The 13923-nt window shown below is 49.0% G+C and overlaps 1 protein-coding gene across 2 annotated transcripts in view; it reads left to right on the plus strand.

The window, feature by feature from the left end:
* The first annotated feature begins 657 nt into the window (after positions 1–657).
* FRMPD1 (FERM and PDZ domain containing 1) overlaps positions 658–13923 on the plus strand; it is a 77135-nt gene continuing 63869 nt past the window's right edge. The window contains exons 1-2 of one of the 2 annotated variants that reach the window (XM_059724509.1): positions 658–711; positions 942–1109. The gene's annotated coding sequence lies outside the window, so the exon portion shown is untranslated. Of the gene's footprint in view, positions 712–873; positions 1110–13923 lie in introns of those variants that run through there. The other variant, XM_014610325.3, reaches the window with a different exon arrangement.

Below are 13923 nucleotides of genomic sequence, written 5' to 3' on the forward strand. Positions count from 1 at the left end.
GTGCGTGGCAGGCAGCAGAGTAAGAACTAGAAACAGCTCCTTTTGGGGGCAAGTCAGCAGGAGCGGGCCACGGCTAGGGTGGCCGCCATAGCCTTCTGCTCCTCTATCCTCTACCAAGACACAACCGCATGCCTTTATGTCCTCTATTTTTCTCTCTAAGACAGAAAACACACAACAACTCTACTTTTCTCTTCAAGAGAGAAAACAGAGGACCCCTCTCTTTTTCTTCGTGAAGACAAAAAATAGACACTTCTGTTCTTGAAGAGAAAAGTAGAGGACATAAAGGCGTAGGGCTTTGTATCAATAGAGGACAACCGGACTGTCCTCTGTGACGGCGCCCTAGCACGGGGCAGTGCAGGCCTAGCGGGGCCAACACCCTGTGACCAGCTTACCTTGCGTTTTGCTCCAGTTCATCTCCCCGCTTTCCCAGCCTTTAGGCTCAGGCTCCGGGCACAGCTTGCCGGGTTTCAAAGACAACCCACCCAGCCAACAGAGGAAGGCAGCGGGGAGCCCCCCCCCCGATCCCGTGACTCCAGGAGCCGGCGCTCTGCAAACTACTTCTGAGGACAAGGGAGGCGGCGGCTCTGGGCGGGGCCGGGCGGAGCTCCGCCCCGGGGCACCCGCAGCACCTGCCCCGCCGCCCGCAGGCTGCCAGCACCGCTGCCGCCGCCGCCGCCGCCGCGCCGGGACTCGCTGCCCAGCCCGCGCCAGGTAACCGGCCCCGGCCCCGCTGAGCTCCCCCGGGCAAGCCCCCGCCTGGGCTCCGCTCCCCTCCCCTCCCCGCCCCGCCCCGCCAGCAGCGGCTCCTCCTCTGTCCCGAGGGGCACGGACCCCCGAGTGCACCGGCAGCCAAGCCAGGACTGTGACGCTCAGTCAGGGAGGGATGGAGCATAAAATATTCAACAGCTTAATGATTTTTTTTCTCTCTCCCGGAGACGCAGGGCAGGAAGGCTTGGGCTGTGATGTTGAGGAAAGCCGGTCAGTAGATGTGCGGGGACGTCCTGTGGCGCTGGTCCTCAAGGTTGCCTTGGGAGCTTTTCTTCCTAAGGGCCACACGCCGCTTGCAGGGACAGGTCTGGACAGCGTGCGAGTTGAAGTGCTATTCGAGTGTAAGTGGCTTTAAATGCCTTCCTCTAGCCATCGGTCTGCATGTTTTATGTTGGCTTTAAATGTATCATCTACATTTACATCATGGTTGGTTGGGATAGGGCTGATTCTGCTTCAGGCAGGGGGCTGGACTAGGTGACCTCTGCAGGTCCCTTCCAGCCCGGCTTCTTTGTGATGGTAGTTAGTTAGGGGCATCTCTACCCTGCCTTCTGCCTGACTTCAGACCAACCACCTCTCTCTCACCATGGTGGCTGCCGTATTGTGCCTCTTTACATTACTTTGCAGCATAGTTTGTTGGCTGGGGTCTTGCATGCATGGAGATGGAAGGCATGTGCATGTCTGTTTTTCTACAGGGTGGGGATTGTCTGGCAGTGACGCTGTCCAGCAAAACCTGTATAAATGTTTGCTGTCCAGCAAAACCTGTACAAGTGTTTGCTGTCCTGTTAAGTATTAGCAATGCCACAGAGAAATGTTTTTTTTAATGGATTGTCTTCTTGCTGTCACCTTCGCAGACCAAATAAGAATATTAGTCTGACTGCTGCTGTGATAGAGATCTGCTAAAAAAGTTTTTGCCTCTCTGCAGAATCCAGTTTTTAAGTTGTTCTGCATGTAATTCTGGTGTACACAGTACAGAGGGTGGTATAAGCCTCACTGATGATAGAGGGGCTTGTCATGCTCAAAGTGAGCATGCTATGGTGTTTGTTTGGTTCTTGTACCTTGTGATGCCTCTAGAGTTAGCTCACCACTATTTTTCTATCTGGACCATGTTTTGCTATGAAGCCCTTCTGTCCTTCCTCTTATAATTATTCCCTAATTTACTGATCCAGTCTGCTTCAGTTTCTTCCCAAATCGCCACTCCTGACATGTAAGAGGCCAATTCAAAGGAGAGAGGAAATTGTTGTTGCTCAATGCGCAAATGGATAAATTGTGCTTTGTGGCTGCTATTGATTTAGATTTTCAAAAACGATGATCGCTTCTTGGCGATGGGAGGCATCTTTGTGTTACTGAGTCAGTTCTGTATAAAACCTGCTAGTGCTGTCTGAAACATATGTTAAAATGGGTTTGCTAAGCAAGCTGCACCAAGAATATATGTGGCCTAATCCAATCCTCTTTGAAGTAAGTTGAAAGACTCCCTCCTCAATACTGACTTTACTGGGTTGAGTTTCTGCCACAAGATCCAACTACCTAGCAAGCATCCAACATTACCAAATATTTGGGTTTCAGTGTGATGTCGCGTTATCATTTCTCATCCAAAAATAAATCCTGGCTGCACAGCAGTCTTCTCTGCTTTGTCTGTGTGAGACATTACTGACCTTGAATTTGAGAAGTTTCCTTTTCACTGAAGTGTCTCGGGTTTGGTGGCTTTTGGCATGGCTTCACTCCAGACTTATTGGGCCAAGGTGTGCTTTGCTTAGAAGATGGTTACTCAGATGACAGCAGGCTCTTGGAGAGAGCAGCTGCTTGCGACTTACATGATTTACAGAGGAATAGAAAGAGGATATAAAATCTAGTGAGCTCTTGCATGTAGGAGTCATAGCACATGTTGATTTGTGGATAAGTACTGTGGGCTGTTGATTAGGACTGTTCAACTGTAGGTCATGGGTTAGAAACCGGAAACCCCCTTCATTCTTTGCAGGTTAAATAAGGTGAATCGGAAGAAGTCCATGCAAATGAGGAAGGATTAGAATTTGTGTGGTCAGTGTTAATGAAGAACTGCTTCAATATAATGAGCACAGCTGGATTTGTTCATTATTGTGCTAAATTTATTGACAAATACGAAGATAAAAAATGACCTCACCAGGGCTCCCCTGGAGAGCTGTTGCACAGGCTGTTCCCTCCAGGGAGAGTCAGAGATGGGCTTGTGTCCCCCAAGTCCCCACAAGGAAGGAGCAGAAGTTTAGCCTTGCATTGTAAGGGGCCATAAGAGGTATTTGCCTGTGTCTGTGCCTCCTGACTCCGGCCTCTGGGCCCATGTCTCCCCTGCTAAGGATGGGATCTCTCTGCACAGAGGAGGAAAGCACTTGTGTTGAACTAAGGTCACTGGGCTTAACACATGAGTGAACCTTACTGGCCTGTGATGTGCAAGAGGTCTGACTGCACGATCTGAAGATCTCTTCTAGCCTTAAACACTAGGACATCTATTATTGATGGAGGACCCGATCCTGTAAATATGTATGGGCTTAACTGGTTCGGAAAGTTGTCCTACAAGATCAGGGCCAGGGTCAGCATCCTAAAGAACCCCTAATGGACTTAGTAGCGGGGGGGCAGCTTAAAGAGCCATCGTTTTGTTCATTCCCACAGATGTACACACACGCAGATGTACGCACGTAGAACTCTGCCTATTCCTCTGCTTCAGATTCCAGTCCTCATGAAGAAACTTTTCAGTACAGTGTGGAAAAGAAGGAAACAATTTCTGTGCCCCAATTGCAGTGTCACAACAAAAAGCCAGTATGGGAATAGAATAGCAGCTAGCAATCTGTGTCACACTCTTCTATTTTGCTATGTAAAGTCTTTCATCTCTGGTTTTCATAGTCTCCCTTTTCACTGCCATCTACACCTAGCTCAGCAGATTCAGTGTAACGTGTGGGGAGAAGCATTCCAGCTTTGCCTCTGAAATGGTAATAACCCTTTCAGAGCAACTACAGTATCAACATCATGCCAAGGAAAAGGTGGGTCTTGATTCTGCAGGTATTATTCAGGAAGAGTTCTCAAGGAAAGAATGGGGGCTAACCCTTACTCCACCTTCCCTTTCCAAAGTCCACTGCAGTGGTGTGAAACTGGCAGTGCTCTAGTCAGATGTCAGATCCCGGGCAGCTGTGACACTGACCAGGATCACATGGTAAGGCAAAGACCAGCAGAAGTAGGCACTAGAACAGGGGTGGTCAAAATGACAGATCCGCCTGGCAGCTGGACTCCATTTCCTAACAGTCCCTGCCTGCGTCGCTGTGGCCAGTTTCCATGGAGAGCCCAGTAGCAGTGGCACCATGACAGTGCAGGGCCAGGTTTTCCATGGAGACCGGCCCTGTCAGGGCAAGCGGCTGGGTAGGGAGCTGGCTCCAGGGCCAAGGCTGGGATCTTGCAATGGTGACAGCGTGGTTTGGAGCTGAGGCAGAGCCACAATCCACTGCCTGCACACACCTGCCTGGGGCATGCGGGCAGTGGATTGCGGCTGCAGACTGTGCTGTCACTGGTGCAAGATCCCAGCCTCACCAACGGAGCAGCTCCCTGCCCAGCTGTATACCCTACCAGTGCTGCTGGGGCTGGTCTCCATGGAAACCCTGACCTGGGGCTGTCCCAGCCCTACTGCTCCTGGGGTCTCCATGGAAACTGGCCATGCCAACATTGGGCAGGGCTGCTGGGAAATGGAGTCTGCCGCAAGCCTGATCTGGCTCATGGGCCAGACTTTGCCCACCCCTGCTCTAGGATGATTAATGAAGGCATGAGCATGATTCTAAGTTAGAGGGGACACTTCCCCACCCAACCCTATAACACTAAAGAGATGGAGGAAGGGCAGGGGGTGAAAATAGTGCATCTCACTCTCAATTTCATCCTATGCCTGCCAGAAGCTGGTGTAGAAAATAGGTGCCTTTGAGCATGAATTGGGAGAAGCAGGCTCCCACTGTGACTGCAGCTGGCTAGTAGAGACTCCCTTCTTGCCTTGTTTCAGCAGGTATCTACTCATTACCTAGCAATCCTGGTGCCTGGTATTTCCACATCTGGTGCTATCTAACTTATCCTGGAGTTTGCACCACTGGGATTTTAGCAAACTACCTCCTGAAAGTCCTACTAAACAGACACTAGCCCATAGCATGTAAGTACGTGCTTAAAACATACCACAATGCTGAAAAGAGTCTGACATCATAAAAGATACAGAGAGCCATTAAGGTGTCCATGACATGGCTCAACATGCACATGAAACTGCAATGTCAATGTTTTTCAAATGCATTAATTTTTCCCTTCCTTTTCCTTTCCTTTCCTTGTTTCCTCTTTCTGACAAGCTATTACACTAGGCAGTTCATGTATGTTATAGTTTCTCAATAAGAGAAACTCTGTGAAATCCCAGCCAAAGATAAAGATCATGTAAAGCGGTGAAGGAATCTTCCTGATGTATTACATGGCCCTGATCTGATCTTGTAACCACTTACACACATGATTAAATCTACAATGGGAGTAATTCCCTGAATCTCAGTGGGACTGTTCCCATGGGCAGTGAGAGGGACTTAGGCAGTGCAAAAGATTATTATGCCATGTCCAAAAAGACCATGGAACTGCTGCTGACAGACTCTCTACCCCTTGCTGTGTTGTGCAGTGGGCTACAGGGGGAGAGAACCATTTGCAGTCAGAGAAGGTGCCTGTTGATCATCTCAGCGAAGGTTAGTATGGAAAGATGAGTCAGGAACAAGAAAAAAAAAATCCCCTACAAATTTGCAATTCTCATGCAGACAGATATTGTCTAAGGATTTTAAGTCTCTCACACTTCCACGCAGGCATATTTTTAGAAGAGAAAGCTATCTAGAAGGAAACTTATTGATTTCCCCCATCCTTCTCCCCACCTTGAACATTTTGTTTATAATTTTCTGTAGTTCATTTCTAATGGACACTGAGTGTAGCTATTCTTATTTCTCCCCTCCTCGTGTTCTCTTTTGTGTCTAAATATATTAGCTAGGCTAGGATGTGGCTTTCACTAAAATGATTATTTGGTTCCAAAATTCTGAGCACATTCTGTCCCAAGCCTTTCATTTTATAACTACTTCAGTCATTAAATACCTCAAGGCCTGAAGAGACTCTACCATATTAGAACATAAAGGAAAGTGTGATGGGATGGGACAGGCAAATCTGAACAGAAGTGGAGAGAAGGTCCCCTATTCTGGCTGGGAATAGAAGAGATCATTCACTTTCAATTAGGTCCAGTGAGACTTTGGCAACCCTTGTGTAGCTTGTCAGGTTAATAACATGCATAAAGAGGTAGGGCCCTTGTGTATCTGGCAGGCATTGGTGACTGTTTGCCCAGGAGGCAAGAGCCCTGGCATACATTCCTGATCAGGTGACAAAGAGCTCCACTGTTGCGCTCTTGTCTCTTAGGTTCAGGCACATTTTTCCTTTCCAGCAGGAGAGAGTTGGTGATGATGTTTATTATGAGCATTACACTAGCCTCTAGGAGCCCTAGTCATACACCAGGACCTCTGAGCATGAGGTGCTGAACACATGCAGAATAAAAGATTCTGTGCCTTTGAGCAGATTATCATCTTAGCGTAAGATGAGACGCCAGATGGGTACAGATACAAACAGTGATGAGACAGCAGTGGTCAGCGGGGTGGGCAGTGGTCTCAGCAAACCAGGATTCTGACTACTGTCAAGTGTCTTATAGGCACCGTGACACGGGAGAATTTGAAGGAGAGATCTGAAGGAGGACAATGAGATGGCTTTGCAGGGCATCAGGGCAGCTTTTCCCACACATGAAGTGTGGGAGAAGAAATAAAGGTTCATCTGAAAACAACTTAAGTGCCATATTTGCTTCAGAGGGAGAGCACAGAGCCAGGTTGATCTAGAATGATCTGTCCCCTATTCATTACCTCCCTAGCATCCATCATTGTTGATTTAGAGATGCCAGAAGAAACATCTCCAACCATTCTGTTCATGGATGATACATCTGTTAATAACTGTTGAATTTGTCTAGTCCTTTTTGAGCCTGGCTGTGCTGTCTGCCTCAACCCCCTCCTATGACAAGTTAAGTACATGTTGGATAAAAATGTAGCTTCACTTGTTAGCTTTGAATATCACTTACTAATTTTGGTGGGTACCCCCTCATTCTAGTATTCAGGGACTTAGCCTTCTTCTTTCCAAACAGAATAGTCCCAGCCTTTTTAGTTTCTGCTGGTACAGCAACTGCTTCATACCCCTGATCATTTTAGTTATCCTTCTTTGTACCTTTTCTGCTTCTACTACATGCTTTTGGAGATGTGGAGACCAAAACTTCACATAGTATTCTAGATGTGGGCATACCACGAATTTGTATATACTTGTTTCTCAACCTTTGGTACGCATACCCCTGGGGTTATGTGAGACATGGGCAGGGGGTACATGGGTACCACATTTTGAGTTTGGCTTGCCCCCCATGCCGGGTGGGTTGGAGGCATCTTTGCCTGTTTAGGGCAGAAGTTCCAGCCGCCCCTCCTGCCGTGTCCGGTGCACCCGGGCTTTTGCTCCCTGGCATCAGTGTGCTGGGGACAGGGAGGGGGCCCCCGTGCAGGCTGCTTTGCCCCAAGCCGTGGTCTGCAAGGAAAAAGTGGGACTCGGCTCGTGGTGGTGAAACCGGAAGTGCCACAGTGGAACTTCTGGTTTCGCTTTTGCTGCGTCGATCGGCAGGTGGTACGTAAGGTACCACAGGTTGAGAACAACTGCTATAGCATGATGATGTTCTCCTTTTTGTATTTGTTTCATTTCCCTTCTTAATGATGCCCAATATATTACTGGATTTGTTTGGTTGTCACTGCACATTGAGCATTTTTAAAGAGCTATCTACAATGACTCCAAAGTTTTTTTTTTTCCTGAGTCATAATAGCTAATTCAGAACTGACCATTGTGTACATATAATTGAGGTTAACTTCACTGTCAACAAGTAAAAGGTAATGCACATGGGGAAAAATAATTTGCCATTTTTTTGTCTATTCACTTAGCTTAGTGACAGTCTTTCTGCAGCTCCTTTCTGTCAGTTTGGGATTTAACTGCCCGAAATAATTTGGTATGATCTGCAAACTTTCATTTCACTCTGCACCCCCATTTTCCAGATCATTCATGAAAATGTTGAACAAAATTGGGCCCAGCACAGATCCTTGCTGCACCCCACTTTTGACCTCCCTCCATCCTGAAAAGTGACCAGTTAGTAGGGCTGTGCAAAGCTTCGGTCCCTGATTCGATTCAGCAGAGATTTGGCCCAATTCGGTGGCCGAATCTCCGAATCGAATCAGGAGACCCTTTAATCTCTCTGAATCAAATCAGAACCCTCCAAATTGATTTAGAAAGATTCAGCAATTTGGACATAGACACAGCTTTAAATGTTTTTTCTACATACATAGACATAGATTTCATAGACATTAGGGCTGGAAGGGACCTCGGAAGATCATCGAGTCCAGCCCCCCGCCCAAAGGGCAGGACGTCAGCTGGGGTCATAGGATCCCAGCAAGATAATTATCCAGTTTCATCTTGAAGGTGTTCAATGAAGGCGCTTGAACAACCTCCTCGAGGTACTAGGTGGCTTGTGAATGCTGAGATGGTGGGGCAGATGGAGCATCCCACAGGAGCATGGGGGGGGGGGGTCCCCAGTGCACTCGGCAGCAGATCTGGCAGTGGACCTGAAGCACTTCTGATCCACTTCCGGGTCTGTCGGGGAGCATGCCAGGGGGCCCCCCACGTCCTCCCAGCTCGGTGACTGGTGCCTCCTGGGTCTGACTGCCGAGCTGGGGTGGGGGCTGCGCTCTCGGCAGTGGACCCAGAAGTGGACTAAAAGTACTTCTGGGTTTGCCACCGAGCATGTGGAAGTCCCCCTCCACCCCTCCTGTGGGATGCTGCATCCATCCCAGCATTGCAGCATTCACAAGCTGTGCCTGGTACCTTGAAGTATGTAGAAAAAACATTTAGAGCTGCTCATTTAAAGGCACACTGCCTGAGAAGCAGTCTGCAGGTAGAATCCCCTGACCAGAAGGGGACCAGGCTTAAAGGATATAAGCCAGGGGTTGGCAGTGTTTTTGGGCAGAGTGCCAAAACACCTGCAAACTCAACTTGTAAGATGTTGGCATGCCAGGGGCAGACAGAGGAGGAGCTGCAAGGAGCCCAATCCTTGTTGTGGCAGTGCAGCCCTGGCCCCAGGCCCTTCCCTTCCGTCTGCCTCAAGGCACATGTGCCAAGCAAAATGCCTTTGTATGCTGCACTCTGGCACCTGTGCAGGGGGTTGCCTACCCCTGATATAAGCTTAAGACCTGAGCTGGTCAGGCAGTCTAACCCTGAGAACCACAAAGAGAAAAGCTCCTAGCAGCAGGGCTCCTGGGTAACATCTGAGCTTTGGTAAGCAACTCTGGAGGCTTGAGGGAGGGACTAAAAAGAGAAGAAGGTCCCAACAGGCCTGGGAGTGAAGAGGCCGGCGAACATAGAATATAGGGTCTGGGGCCCAAAGGGAGAGAGCATGAGCCCAGAAGGGGCTGAGTTGACAGCAAAAGGGCCTGAGTCCAAGGTCGGGCCAGGAATGCAGGTCTGGGCTGGAGGACCCAGTCGCTGGGACTGGGGCTAGAGCCCAGGAGGGGCCAGTATAAGCAGGGCCAGAGAGCCCAGAGGTCTGTAGCCCAGGAGGGGCGAGTGTAAACAGGTCTTGCTGGCTCAGGAGTGGGGCCAGGGCCCAGAGGTAGAGGCTGATGGCCAAGGAGGGCCACAGCCAGAGACTGGCAGGGCCAGGGGAGCCCATGAGTTTTACTGGGCTAGGGCCCAGAGAGAGGGGCCAAAAACCAGGAGTCACAGCCGGAGACTGAGGAGGCCAAGAAGCCTGTAGCCCAAGAGGGACAAGGACTGTGGGCAAGATCCCATAGCCCAGGAGGGGCTTGTAGCAGCAGGGCCAGGGGGCCCGTAGCCCGAGACAAGTGTTAGGAGCAGGAGAGAGAGAGGAATGAGTGACACCTGTGTAGCATGGACATGGGTACTGGGGAGGGTGGAGCCCATGTAATTAGTCTGTAAGGCGATGAGCAGCGACACCAGTGCTCATGAGGAGATCTAACTTGGGAAGCCCTGGGACAACCTCCCTTTTCTGAAAGTATCATTTCATTAAGGCATGGCAAGTGAGGAGAAGAGGAGTGTGCCCAAAGACAGCCAGGTTGACAAGGGCTAAAGGGGCTCCAGGGGCATCACGGCCACCCTTGGAGTTGAACCCTGTTATAGACTGGCTTATTTTTGTGACGCTCAAACCTTGAAAAAAACAATGTACCCTTTTCCACACAACCTCTGCATATGCATACTTCCAAAACACATCCCACCATTTCTTCATCCCTGCACCTCTCCCTTGGCTTCTTTGCTGTTCTCGCCAAGCTCTCTGTGTTGTACAGAAACATTTTATATGATCAGCCATGCTAGATCAGCGTGCTCCCCTTTCTGTCATTTGTCAGCCACCTCCCTCCACACCTTTTTCACTTGGCTTTCTGTAAGGTCCCCCACCAATGCCATTCTCTTTCTTAATTTTTGTCAGCCTCTTGAGACCTTTCAGGACCTCCTGCCCCACCTCTCCTATTTTGTATATCTTTATAAAATGTTCCATTCTTAAGTAATGAGCGGGAGGTTGCCATGCCTATGGCTTCTTCCAAGAGCCCCCATACATTCCCCATCTTCTCAAGATCATACCTGCCAAAAATCATTTAAAGCATGCTGCTTTCTCTTCCCCCTCTTTTGCTGCTTTATATACTGCACTTATGTAGTTTGTGTAAACGAACAACCCTGTGTCTGGCATCCCCCTTTCTCTCTTGCTTTATACGGTTCCATTCTGGTTAGCCTTTCTCTTTTCACTTTCTAAAAGAACACACTCGTTTCCCATTGCATTTTCGCGTACTGCTGCTATGACAATGGAAGCACAGTTCCGGTGTACAAGATGATCAGCAGTAGCACCACCTTAACTGCCACCACTTTTCCAGCAAAGGACAGTATTCTTCCCATCCACAGGCATAATACGTGTCATACGCTTGCTGTTAGCTTTTCCCGCACTTGATTTCCTTTCCCTTCTGCCTTGACTGGGAACCCCAAAACTTGATCTCTCCCTCCACTACTTGTAGTCCAAGTTTCTGTAGGTCCCTCCAGTTTCCCACTTTCTGTTTTGTTTAATTTAGCCCCAGTTAGTTCATTATACTCCATTGCATGTTTTAGTTAGAGGTACATTGATAGAGATTTTGGGGGCTGACATTGATAGCCAATTTTTAAGGAGGCCCAGTACCAATCCGATTTTTTTATATAGCTGCATCCAGCTGGTAAGTCTGTTGTGGGGGAAGGGGAGGGAAGGGGCGTGGGGAGGCAGATCAACACCCCTCTGCAGTGAGGGAGGGAGCGGGGCTGGAGCTGGGGCTGGGGTAGGCACTGCCCAACCGGGGCAGGTGTGTGACAGAGCACGGCTCATCCAGGGGGCATAGAGAGTGTGTGTGTGGGGGGGGACAGCTCCCACTGCTGCTCCCACCGCTGCTCCCACCGCTCATCTAGGAGGGCATGAGGGAGGGGTGTGTGCCCCGGATCTGCACAGGGTGGGTCGGGTGGGCTGCAGCTGTGGGCAGGGGCTGTGCTGTGTTGTGCTGCGCTCAGGGCGGGCAGCAGCAGTGCTGGGAGGGGGCTATGTGGGGGGTCTATGGCAAAATTTGGGGTGGCTGCAGCCCTCCCCCATAGTCCTCCTCCCAGCACTGCCACCGCCTGCCCTGAGGGCAGCCCAGGTCCTGGCCCCAGCCTGCAGCTGCAGCCTGCCTTGCCCACCCGCCCGGCAGAGATCCGGGGCACGCACCCTGTGCTCTCCCAGACAAGTGGCTGGAGCAGCGGCGGGCCCCCATTCACCCCAGCCCTTGCCCCTGGCCCAACTCCACTCCCTCCCTCACCACAGGGGTCTTGATCTTCTCTTCCATGGTCCTTTCCTCTCCCCCTGCCCCTTCCCCCATAGACTTAGCTGCTGGGTGTGGGGGGGAGTGTGTGCACACGCTCAGCACCCTCCCCCCACCCCGATCATTTTTTTTTATCCCTCTGCCTATGTCCTTTGCCCCTTTTCTTAAAGAGTAAGATCACAACACCTCATGTGAAATCTTTCGCTGCCTCTCCTGTTTCCGCTGTTTACTTGAATGCTACCACTATATCCCTCCCTATCCATGCCCCAAACTTTTTGTAAAATTCCATAGGCAGTCTGTCTGCTTCTGATGATTTCCCTTGTTTAAAGGTTTTTAAGCACTCGCTCAACTTCCTTTAAGCTTATCTTGTCTTCTGTCATCTTTGCTTCCTCCTGCACTCCTTTCTTTTCAATATCTCCCAGCAAATCCTTCATCTTCTTCCTGTCTGTTTCCTTCTTCTGGTATAGGTCTACACAAAATTTTCTCACTGCCTCCAACACTCTTGCTTTTCCACCAGGCACCACCACCTTCCTGTACTGCTTTAAGCTCTCCTTTTGCCGCTTTCACTCTAGCCGAAAAGTATCGGGAGCACTCTTTGTTTTTCCCCACCCAGGGTGCTTGTACTAAGAATGTTTGTTCTGTCTTTCTCTTAAACCTAGCTTCTAACTCTTGCCTTGTTTCTTTTAGCTCTTTTCATACCTTTTTTCCTTTTGCAGCTTTTTTTAGCAGCTCCTGCATCTTTCTGTGCAGCTCTTTTGTTCTTTTCCCCACGCATCTTTGGCCTTCCTTCCTGACGAATTCTCCTGTCCTCTTCTTCACAATCATCCACCATTCTCTGGTATTTCTGAAATATCTCATCAGTGTTTTGCCACTTTTCATACTGTCTTATGTACGCTTGCCATATCTCTTCATCTTGTAACAGCTGCACACTTTATCTCCACAGCCCCATCCCTCTCATAGGACTCTTACCAAGGCTTTTTTCTACCTTCAGCATCCAGTGATCACTAAAACCTGCATGTATGGTTTCTTTCTTCCTTATCCATATTTATTTTGATACAAACACAAAGTCAGTTATTGATTGTTTCTTTCCACTGGGGTCAGTTCTAGTGAAAACTTTCTTCCCTGCCCTCACATCTCTTAGCAACTCTTCTATTATATTTCTTAACAGTCTGGATGACCTATCTAAAGCTCCATTTCCTCCTTTCCCATTTCTGTCGCCCACTTCAAAGATATAATTGAAATCCCCTGCTATTATGTGCAGTCTCCCTTCAACTACATAAACTGTTAAGTTTCTGAGCAACATGTTCCTTCCCTCCTTCTCCAGTAGTGCTTATATATTGACAATTTCTGATGGCTGTCATTGATTCTTCTTGCTTTACTCTCAGCTCTGGGTTCTTGACTAATATTGCTGCCGTTTTGTTCTCATTTATCCCTGACCACCAAGATGGTTCCCATCTCCACCTATTCTCAGAGTGTTTATAATCCTTCTCCTCTGGTATACCACATTTTTGTAGACAGATTATGTCTGCTCTTGGTTCAACACTGGTTCTATCTGTTCCCATCCTTTCCCGGTTAAGAGATTCCTGCCTATCTGAAAATTACTACAAGCGTGTTTCTTTCAAAGTCAGTGTTTTCAAATTTGGCTGTCGTTTCCATGTGCTCAGGGAGAGCAGGGTCTGACAGTAAGGGGTGAGGGAAGGAGCTGGGGAAGAAGCTGGGGGGCACAGGGCAAGGGAGCCACCTGATCCCCCCACAAATTTCTTTTCCCTGCTGTAGCAGTGGGAGGGGGACAAATTCAAGGCAGACTTCCAACAATTAGGTTCTTTTCCTAGAAAATTATAACAAATTTATAAATGTTGTTGGAATCTAATTATTGTGGAGTTGTATTATAAGCAGAGTGTGGGGGTGTAGTGGGGGGGGGGGGGTTCTCCCACCAAGCATGTGTTGTACCCCCCTGGAAGCTCAGAAGCACATTGGGTTCAGGGATATAGGAGTCTCACAACCAGAGAGCTGTATAGGTGCAGGGCTACAGATGTCCTTGCAGCTGTGAAAAGCATATTAAAGCCATTTCTTTTCTTGGCTTTCCCTTATTTAGGACTTTTTCAGGAGAAATGGTGCTTCTCCAAGCTAAAATCAGCATCTGGATGAAGAATTGCTGGTTGAGGCCATGGCCAAATTAAGGCCATTAATTAAGGCCATTAACTTCGGT

The sequence above is a fragment of the Alligator mississippiensis genome, chromosome 3, assembly GCF_030867095.1.
Source record: "Alligator mississippiensis isolate rAllMis1 chromosome 3, rAllMis1, whole genome shotgun sequence".
Classification (NCBI taxonomy): Eukaryota; Metazoa; Chordata; order Crocodylia; family Alligatoridae; genus Alligator; species Alligator mississippiensis.